We start from the raw sequence: 10820 nt of genomic DNA, 5'->3' as shown, positions 1-10820 counted from the left end.
TATGTTTTTAGCATCAATTTCATGTTTTAATTCGTAGTTTTTGATTTTCGATTTCTAGGGTTTATGTTCGAATTAGGGCTTTTTGATTCTAGGGTTATTATGATGTTTGATGATTGACATAGCTTTGTGATGTTATTTGCAATCAATTCATGGTATTTAATTAAACCAACGATGTCTGGATTGTAAAGCTCGATTATTAGGGTTTATACTCAATTTTCAATTATAGCTTCATGATTTATGTGAATATTTGGTTCTTGAAAGGTTAGGGGTTTGATTGTATATATGCTTAGCTTTCATTTGCACTATAAAACGTTAAGTTTCATGTACGATTGCGTGAATTCGATGTTTGGCAGGAAAAGTTTGGAGTTTTGATCGGAAAAGACGATTCAGGGGTGATTCAGGGATGTTTTGATCGTGGTTGGATTGTTGTGTTAATTTGCCATGAAAAGCACCCAAAAACTGTATCAAACGGTGTTAGTTTGGGACTGTTTTAGACTCACCAGAATCCAGTGAAGTCGCCGGATTCTGGAAAATTTCCGGTCATGTTCTTCATGACCCGGAAATTAACCCGGTTGACACGTTTGTTGACCCCGTTTTGATCTGATTTGTCAGATGTCTGGATTCTGACAAATGTTTCTGGAAAATGATTTTTATTTTTATTTTTATTAATCATAAAAATCAGTTTTATTTATTTTATAAATTGAAGAATTAATTATTTAATTAATTAATTTATATTATAAATAATTCTAAAATATTTCTAAAAATCAGATTTAATTATATTCTTAATTATTTATTATTTATTTATTATTTAAAAATAATTAATTATTTGATGATTAATCAAATAATTTTTAATAAATCATAATAACTTCATTTTAATTTCAAAAATTATAGAAAAATCATTTTTAGTTCTGATTTTTCTTAAATAATTATTTAAAAATTATTTTAGGGTTTTAAAAATTAGTAATAATTATTTATATTAAATAATAAATTGATTTATCTGTATTTAATAGATAATAATTAGACCGTTAGTCCGATTCGAGCAAAACGAAAGCCATTAAACTCAGAAAAATGAATTATTTTCATTAAAAATAATATATTAAAACCTAATTTCTTCTAGAAATTAGTTGAACTTGCTATTTATTTAATTATAAGCCGAATCGCGTGCCGAGACGAGTCCGATAAATTCCGAAAAATAGGAAACGAGTTAGATAATGATCAGTTAAGCAATCAGCGAGTCGATTTTGATTCTAAAAATTATTTTAACTATACAAATGATTATGTGGCTTATGTGCTAATGTGTATTATGTGGTTAATCAAGTCTTTCTTGTTAATAAATAATATGCGATTCAATCATAAGCGCATGGGTAGACAATAGGAACGATGTGAAGTCGGTTCGAGATGCAATGAAGTACGAAATGACTAAATCAGTCTATTTCCCTAACAGAAGCTAAACTAGCAAGGAAGATTGAGCCGGTGATAGACGAAAGTGACATATTTGAAGTGATTCGCGCAGAAGGCAAGTTTTTCCCCTATTCTAATTTCAGAATAGTGATATTTCTTCAGATTCATATCACGCTTGCACTCTTTTGATCCTTATTCACAGAGACTGATACACACTTGTTATTCTCTTGCTCATTTCAATTCTTGATTTCTTCTTTTCCTTTGAATCCTTTATTTATATTCCAATTGATACACATACACATTGGTATATTCTGGTGAATTAGAATATATCAAAGCATACCGATTGTTCTGATTGCTACTGCATGGACTGAATGACGATGTGTGGGATTAAGTTATCTTAATCTGAAGGACCGGATTAGTTCCGTTCCTTGAGATGGGCCGTAGAGCCTAGGTACCCGATTGGATCTATATAGTGAGATATAGATCTGCACCGTATCCTGGCTGATCAGCAGGGTATAGGTGCGAACTTGTGTCATGTTTAGTTCATTGTACTCGCTAGCAGTGGCCTTCTTTCTATTATCGTGGGGTTATATCTTTGCAGATGTACCCAGATTACCGATTTATTTAAACTGCTTTAATACTGTTTATATTTTGCGGACTTGTTGAGCAATTTTTCGCTCACCCCCTTTTATTGTTATTCACCTTATTATTTTCAGTTAAGAAGGAATATGAAACCCATCAGGACTCGAGTGGTAAAGAAGCGGGTCAAGCCTCGGGGTCTTCTCATACCCAAGATGTTGATCCCAATCCAGGAAGAAAGCTTTGAGTTGCCCAAACAGGTGGAGTGTAGATAGATAGTGTGTGCACTTGAATAAAAGATGAAATTAGTTTAAAACTGGTTAGTTAATGGTTTTTAATAAAGAGAGTTTGTAAGATTTTAAATTTGGTTTTTAATAAAGTAGTTAGTGGTTCTTGTTTTCATACTTCAACCTAAAAAGATCATGCTTATTGTTAAAGGGGTTTGGATATATTTCATTATTATTGTTGTTCAGATTGTACAGGTCTGGTGATTAGCTAGTAACCCCAGACTTATACCCCGGTCTGGAGGGCGTTACAACTTAGTGAAGGTGCCTACTCAAGAAGAGCTAGCTGAGTTCATGGACTTTATCGACAACAGTGAGAAGATCAGTCTGGCTAGCTTGAATAAGAAGCATCTGAAGAGGGAATGGTCATTTTGTTTGACTCAATTGTGAGGGCTTTCACCTACAGAAAGACAGGGTATGACAACATCTCAAGTGTGGTCCAGAAGTTGGTGTTCTCCATGGCTCACAACAGACACATAAATGTGGGGCTTCTGATTTTGCAAGAACTCAGCACAAGGCTCACAATGCCTTTGGCTACCAGAGGTAAGGAAATTTTCTTTCCTAGGTTTATAATGTCTACTTTAAACCATAAAGTTCAGGACATTTATTTACTTAATTGTATAGATAGAACAAAGATAGGCAATTGTAAACAGGTGTCCAAAATTCTATTTGGCTCACTTATTATAAAGAACAAGGTACCTTTAAGTCTTAAAATCACTCCATTTATGTTGGAGAGATTCAGGACTTACCCTTACCCTATGCCTGATATGAGGTCTAATGTTCAAACTAGTACAATTATGGCTCATATTACTTTGGAAGAACAAACACAGGAACACCAACAGGGGCCTTCCCAAATTGAGACCCTTCATTCCTTACCATTAGAAGCTAGGAAACCAACCATTCATCCTATCAAAAGGGTGAAGTGAGTAAAAAGAAGAAAAAACAGGAACCCTTGACTGTTATAAATGAAAGTGGTGACGACCAAATACAAATAGAGTCTAACCTGGTCAGAAACCAAAGAAGGTAAAGAAATTTAAGTTGACCACTCAATTGACTACCTCTGCATCCTCCCAAAAGGATGTAGTTAAAAAATAGGGTTAAAACAGACTCTAGAGGCATCCTCTCAACAGGGTGTCTCTATTGAACAAAGCACTCTCCCTAGTGCATCTTATAAAGAGTCTGCACCACAACTTGAACACATTCAAGCTTATGAAAAAAGAAACAAGGATGGCACACACTCTGAGATCACATCATTTGAAGCTCCCTCATTATTTAGGGGGGGGCTGCCAATACTCAAATCTCAAATTAGTAATCTAATCTCTCAAATTTCTTCTACATACAATGAGACACGTGTATCCACTTTACAAGTGTTGTCAACATCAAGTGACATAGTTCATGAAAATGTGCTCACCACCCAGGAACCACATTTAGTTGGTGAGAGAATACACTCTGGGGTAGACCTTGATGACACCAACAAAAACATAGGGGTTTCATCAATTTTTACTAAAGTCCCTGTGGTTGTAATAGATGCACCTTCATGTGTAAATAAATCTTCACAGATTAAAAGGTTTGAGGGTAGTACTCCTGGGAGGGAGCTATCTAAATCCTCTCCAATTCAATTGGAGGTTCCTCATGTAGGAATAACTCCCCTCAAAACTCTGGCTGAGATTACTTTATCCATTGAAGTTAGGAGTCCAATTGACAGTGATCCAACCATTGGGGAGACAAGTCAAGCACATTCAGGTGCCATTCTTTGCAAAAAGAAAAAGGGTTTGAGGTCATGGTACATAATAATAACCTAGTCAAATACCCTCCAATTTAAATGGAGTTCCCATTCTTGGTGAAAAACACATTGTCACAACCACATTTTCTACTGTGAGTTCAATTGTGATTCCAGTCACAGGGTTACCTACCATATCTCAACCCTCCACCTCAACCCAAATAGATATACCATCTACCTCCAACCCTACACAATAACCCTCACACCTCATCTCACAGTGGCTGCAGGATGCTCAAACCCAGCCAAAAACCATGAATGATCTTCTGGTGGACCAACTTTCTGGCCTTGCCAATATTACCCAACAATTGCTCACAACTGATATGTCCAATCAGGACTATCAGGATATCTTGTTTTCTTATAAAACAAATATTGAAGAAAATTAGCAAAAGATTATCAATGAAGCTGAGCAAGATGAAAATGTTGATGTTTGGCTAGACAAAGACTTTAGTTTGGAGATGGATGAGGTTTTGGCTAGGTTTAGAAAGGAGTATATAACTATCCTAGGAAGCAATGCCAAAACTCTCAGTCCACAAGAAGTCTATGATGCTATTACAGAAGTCTGCAAGTCCCAGCTCAAATCTTTTCACCTCATTGGTAAAGCACTACAACAGACTCTGAATAGTCATCAAGACAGAATCAGAAGATTGGTGAAAGATAAACTGGATCACCTTGTGCCAACTCTTGTGGATATAAAGAATAAATTTAACAAATTTGATGAGCAAATGGCAAGGTTTGATGTCACCAGTATAGAGCAGAGCATCAAAAATCTAAAGCAATCTTTCTGGCTCTGCATGATGTTGTCCAAAATCACATCACAAGCAATAATGACACAAGGGTCAAATTGGATCAACTACATCAAGCTAGGTATGAACCTTCAGCTCTTTTGATGGAGGGAATCAAGAAGTCTCTTCAAGCCACATTTAGTTCTTCTGTCTCTTCAAGCTCACAATAACCAATCTCCACATCCATAAATCTTCAGATTCAGTCTATTCTACAACAAGTCTCCACTCTGCAAGCCTCAAATGACTCACTCACAGCTCAGGTCACAGCTCTCGCTACTCTAGTGCAGAGTCAACAAAATGACATCAGGACCCTGGTAGACTCTCACAAACATCTCCAAATGCATAATTCTGTCTCATTGGGAGCTATTATTGGTTCCTTGAATGTTCCACTACCTTCTCTACCTGAAGCTGTGAGGCCAGAAATTCCAACTCTACTACTCCTGCCTGTTACCTGGAATTCAACAATCCAAGGAGGATGGAAAATCTACACAATCAAAATAGGATAGCAGAGCTACATCCCACTCTGGTCAAAGTTCTACACAATTAAAAATCTCTCAAGATGTTGGAAAAGAGAGACTCCATAATGCTGCAGAAGGACCCTGTCAAGACAAAGAGTTCAATGAGCTATTAACATTTCTATGAGTGTCTCTTCACAACAACTACATCACTTATAAAAGAGCTTTGGCCAACAACATTAGCTTTCTAAGAGTGGTGATAGTAAAGGTTGGAATTTTTTTGGAAAAGAGAATAGTAGCCATTATCAATGACTGTGGCCTGGACAGATGTTAACATGTGTCTCTCTCAAATCTTCAAATCATGAGAGCATCTGCACTGGATGTAATAATTGATAGAGTCTATCTAGTAATTCCAGGGGACACCCAATTGCTCAATGAACTCAAGAAAGCTCAAATAGATGCTTTTCCAGAAGCCTATCTATATCCAAGCAAGGGGTGGCATACATCTGTCCATGAACCAAACAGTGCAGATACTTCACAGTTTCTAAAAATTATGTAAGGGGAAATACAATATTGGTTATGACATTGGAGACTGATCTCAAAACCAAGAACAACAAAATAGCTGAATATGAAAAGATGATCAGGATGCTGGGAAGATACCTATATAATGCTGAAACCATGTTGCTAACTACACAGTTCAACACAAAAGATGATAAGGATGATGATTAGCAGAATAATGATGAGAAAAAACCTTCTGGCTCAAATCCAAGTCAATATTTAAAAGTGACTGGTAGCAAAGTAGAAGAGAAGAAGCAGGATGAGAAGAAGAAGGATGACAAAAAAGGAGAGATGAAAGCAGAATGAGGAAGAATGGTGGAGAAGAAAGAACCAAGAAAGATGTCTTGCACATTCAAATCTCACAAACTCAAACCACCAAGCCTAGCCAAACATTATCTCAGCCAAACATACCTCAAAAGCCAAAATACTTATATAAACAAACTGCAAACACTCTACTCAAGATACCAATCACATCCAGCCATATCACTTCTAAAGAAAATCACAAACCTACCTTCATTCAATTCTGTTGGAAGAAAACCAAAGAAAGTGCAAGCTGGTGCTGGGGTCATCTGTAATTGCTTCAATCAAACTGACTTTCAGCCTCTAAACATGTGCATCACAGATGAAGACTTTTTCCAACAATTAGCAGAAGAAATTGTCAGAGTTTGGGTTGTATCATTAGCAGAAGTCAGAATCTACTACCAAAATGGCTCCTTCAACTTTCTTACACTACACCATATTTGACCTGTAGCAACACCAAAAAAAAGTGTTAAAATGGCCAAAAACTGTTACCTAAAGCAAAAAAATGGGCTATGGTTACATTTTTTGAAAATTTGGGGGGTTTGGATTTGCCCCTGCTACAATAGATGTCTGCGGTTACACTTTTTGAAATTTTGGTAACACCTCCAAATGTGTTACAATAGAGTACCTACAGTTATATTTTTTATTTCTATGGTAACAAGTTGAAGGTGTAACCACAGTTCTGTTGCAACACACCTTACCCTTTAGTAACACCAAAAATATGTTTAAATAGACTCTTTTGTAACACCTTATTTGTTATTGTAACACTCAATTCAATCTTTTGGTAACATTTTTATATCTTATTGTAACATTCTTTTTTAACACTCTGGTATTTTTGTTTTTTTGGTAAACGAGCTCTAAGCCTCATAAAATATATAAAAGAGAAAGAATTTACACGAGTCGCTTCTCAAAATTTCTCTTAGAACAGGCTCTAAGAAAAACAAAGAGATAAAACAAAAAACAAAAATAAATTACATCAAAAATCAAACCTAACTTAAAGTAAGAAAGGCAAATCTAAAAAAGTGTTTAGTTAAGTGTAGCAGCAGCAACTCCCAGGCTCTGATATAAACATCTCACAAAGGTCTTAAAACACGATCAGAGCAACACCCACCTGCAGGAATCCAACTGGGACAAGAAAGAGGCAAATAAAAAAAGTTAGAAAATAGCTAGAGTATATTAAAAGAGAAACAAATAGTGCAACCAGAAAACTTAGTACCTGGCCTGACTCCAGGAGGTTGAAAGCCATACACACCACCTGCATCACCATAACCAGGCTAATGTAAAGAAAAAGGAAATCATATGTTTAGTGCATAATGGGGCCCTCAAATATATATGATACTAAATTAGGGAATAAACTTACTTGCGAGGATCTGCGTCTCTGTTCTAAAGGAAGAGATGGATTTGTAAAATCCCTGATCATATATGAAGAACAGCATGTCAATGACTTGATACATTAACCCACCCGAAAACTCAAATTAGTAGGCCAAAAGACTTTCCTTGATCTCTCATTATTATAGTTCACTTGTAGTTCATCAAGGCTGGGACAATAAGAAGTATGCATTGTAAATGATGAACATTAAAACAAGCTAAAATCAGAAACAACATGATGCAATTAAAAAAGAAAAAAAATACCAATAGTAGGATAGTACCATCAACTGCATAGGACCACGTTCAACTGAAATCGAACCAATACATTAAAGAAATGAAAATAGCTAATGTACTGCAGAAGATGTCTTAAATATTAATAAGTATACAAAGACTAAAAGGATGGTACCATCAACTGCATGTTGTGAGGTTGGCTCTCCTGTGTCTTGGTTGATCAAGTATGTCTGGCGGTCATCTTCGATGTCTGGTTCTACTCCATGATCTTTTGATCTTCTCCCAAAATAAAAAGCTAACCCTGCGATATTTGATACTCAGCCATTTTTTCCTTTTATTGATGCCAAAACAGCGTAGAATAATCACAGATGATTGTCACTGCAGTAGACCTAGTGAATCTTAATCTTTCGCCATCTGTCCAGCAGCTATTACAACTTCATAAACAAGCCCATTGCAGTATTTTGGCTCAGTCAGAAGCTATGATGGTACTTTAGTTTAAACAAGAAACATAGTAATGTTAGAGTAAGTTGGTAACAAATAATCAAATACCTTACATGTTTTTCCAGCCCTGTGAGGACATACGGTTCCGGTGCACACTCATATATTAAACTAATGGTGCTGCTTACTGGAAGTGGACTATCACAATGTGCAACATTATGTCCTTATATGTGCAATATTAGTCTAGTGCTTAAAAACTGTAGCATGCATACAATATCTATAATTCAACAAATAGCTTATTGTTTTAAAAACAAAGCAACACAGAAATCTTGACTCAGGAAAAAAATGCAATTTGATACTTATGTATGATAAATGAAAACCCTCTTCATGTAAAATTGATACGTATCTGTGTAAAACAAAATTGCAGATTAAACAATGCATAATATTTTTTTGGCTAACTTATAGATTCTAAACTAGAGTCACTTTTCATCTTTCTAATAGAAATAAAACTACCTATTTATAACTGAATTCTCAGAACTCAACAACAAACTAATCAAAAAATTCAGAACTTAACCAGAACCCAATACGAAATGCAAAGAGCCTGTTTGTGGTCATCAAGAAGTTTCAACCTTTCAATGCTAGTAGCGGTAAGAAGATCTGAGTTTACATTCACTGTGACTTCCACTTTCAAGATCCGCATGTACAATGCATCTGTTAACTAATGGCTTGTACTTTTGAGATAGATCCAATCTCCTTACTAAGTACCATATTGTTAAGTAGAATATTGATAAATTCATCACAAGTAAACTCAAAATAGAGACAAGTACAAATATTATTTTTCAAAAAACAGGGCACCCAAACACTATGGTTATCTAGTAAACTATCAATAACATATAAATTGTTTTCCAAATACAAGAACAATTTAAAAAAATTCAAATAGCCTAATTTTCCCTTATTTATTCCTTGTTACTTCTTTTCTATTTGATAACAGTAACATAGTACAGATATAAAATCAAATAGAGTAAGTACAAATTACCTTGATTTGTGTTCAGTAAATCATGGTTGCTAACTTGCTATACCTAGAAAGTGAAGAACAACCCAATCAAAGAACTCAAAATTAGCAACTAAAAAGAACCCAATTAAAATCCCAAAAATTGAATACTTACAATTCGATTTGATGTCAGAGACGTTGATAGTGCTAGATGCGAAGTTCAATTTGCAAGTTTAATATGCCCAATTTTTGTAATTAGAAATCTGAAAACAGGATTTGCTCCATAAAGGCACCCAGCGAAGGCCCAGAAGATCGAGAAATTTTATAAGGGAAATCCTGAAAGCCCGTCAAATTTTGCTTGATGAATTTGTTCCAAGAATTGGCTTAATGAATTTATTCGACCAAGGCTACATATTTTGTGATAAATAGAACCCTAATCTCCAGTTGCTGAGTGTTTGATACTTGCCAGTGTATAAAGCACAAATGAGGGTCTTAATATTTTATTTTCCAAAATAAAATGAGCGGGTCAAATTTTTCCTTTTGGGCCGTTTAGAGTTTTATGAAAATTTTATAAAAAATTGGAGAGCCCACCTAATCATTTAGTCCTATTGTAACACTAATTCTAATATCAATACTAACACTATATTTTGTGTTACAATAGCAATTTCATCGTGTCTATGGTAACATCTAGTATTCTCTACTGTAACACAAAAAAAAACTGTTACCCCAAATCAAATTTTAGTGATTTAAGGCAACATTTATGCTTGTAACACCAAAAAAAAGTGTTGCTATAGGCCTAATATGGTGTAGTGTTAGCAGAAAAGTAATGGAAACTTTCTCAACTACGGAACTAAAGAGGGTGATCATCTTGATGAAGGATAAGGACACGAGTACAAGAATGTGGAAGGCTGTGATGTCTGAGAGGTTGAGGTAAAGTGTAATAATTAGAATTTTTGAGAGTTTGTAAAATGTTTGATGAATTGTAACCCTGACAATCGGGGAAAAATGTTAAGCCCACACTATGTTATGCATGGGAAATTTAGTTTCCGAGTCGATATCGTGATTATATGTACGAATTGAGTGTATGTAAACGCCATTAGTTTTAAAAAAAATGAACTTTGTAAAATGACCTTATATATGGACCATCAAGGAATACGAGAATCATAATATAATTACGAATCTAAAATCCTACAAATTAAAACCCAAGTACAAGGCTTCAAAGCATAAAGGACATATAAGAAAGGATTAATCCCACGAACCGCGTACGAAGATTTATTACGAAAATGAATAAGCGACCTAGCGAATACGTAAGCGAATAAATAAAATGTATCAAGCGATGCAAACCATGCAAACTAATTATTAAGAATGTAATCAAAGATTAGTAACTAAATAGTAACCAACCTAATGAGCATAGTAACCTATCTAGAAAATAGTAACATAAATAGTAATGAAGTACCTAGCTAGCATCCTAGCTTTGAAAATATTGTCCAAGCTAGAAAGATATTTATAGATTTCCATATCCTAGGATTATTTACTAAAGATTACATCACCATTTCAAGAAGCAACCAAGAAAAGCAACAAAAATTCTCTCTCTCTCTCTCTCTCTCTCTCTCTCTCTCTCTCTCTCTCTCTCTCTCTCTCTCTCTCTCTCTC

General features: G+C 35.1%; 1 long non-coding RNA gene across 5 annotated transcripts; it reads right to left on the bottom strand.

Annotated features, from left to right (window-relative positions):
* Positions 1-6983: 6983 nt before the first annotated feature.
* LOC141659057 (uncharacterized) lies at positions 6984-9658 on the bottom strand. Of its 5 annotated transcripts, none has more exons than XR_012549585.1 (7): positions 9343-9658; positions 9213-9255; positions 7914-8226; positions 7772-7814; positions 7500-7677; positions 7356-7394; positions 6984-7264 (listed from the first exon to the last, which is right to left on the bottom strand). It is a non-coding gene; the product is annotated as an uncharacterized LOC141659057 (long non-coding RNA). The 5 variants fall into 5 exon arrangements; XR_012549586.1 differs by having other exon boundaries at positions 7914-8163; XR_012549587.1 differs by having other exon boundaries at positions 7914-8152.
* Between the last annotated feature and the right edge of the window lie 1162 nt (positions 9659-10820).

Source organism: Apium graveolens, chromosome 5 (genome assembly GCF_009905375.1).
Source record: "Apium graveolens cultivar Ventura chromosome 5, ASM990537v1, whole genome shotgun sequence".
NCBI classification, from domain to species: domain Eukaryota; kingdom Viridiplantae; phylum Streptophyta; class Magnoliopsida; order Apiales; family Apiaceae; genus Apium; species Apium graveolens.
This window is presented reverse-complemented; position numbering and strand designations above follow the sequence as displayed.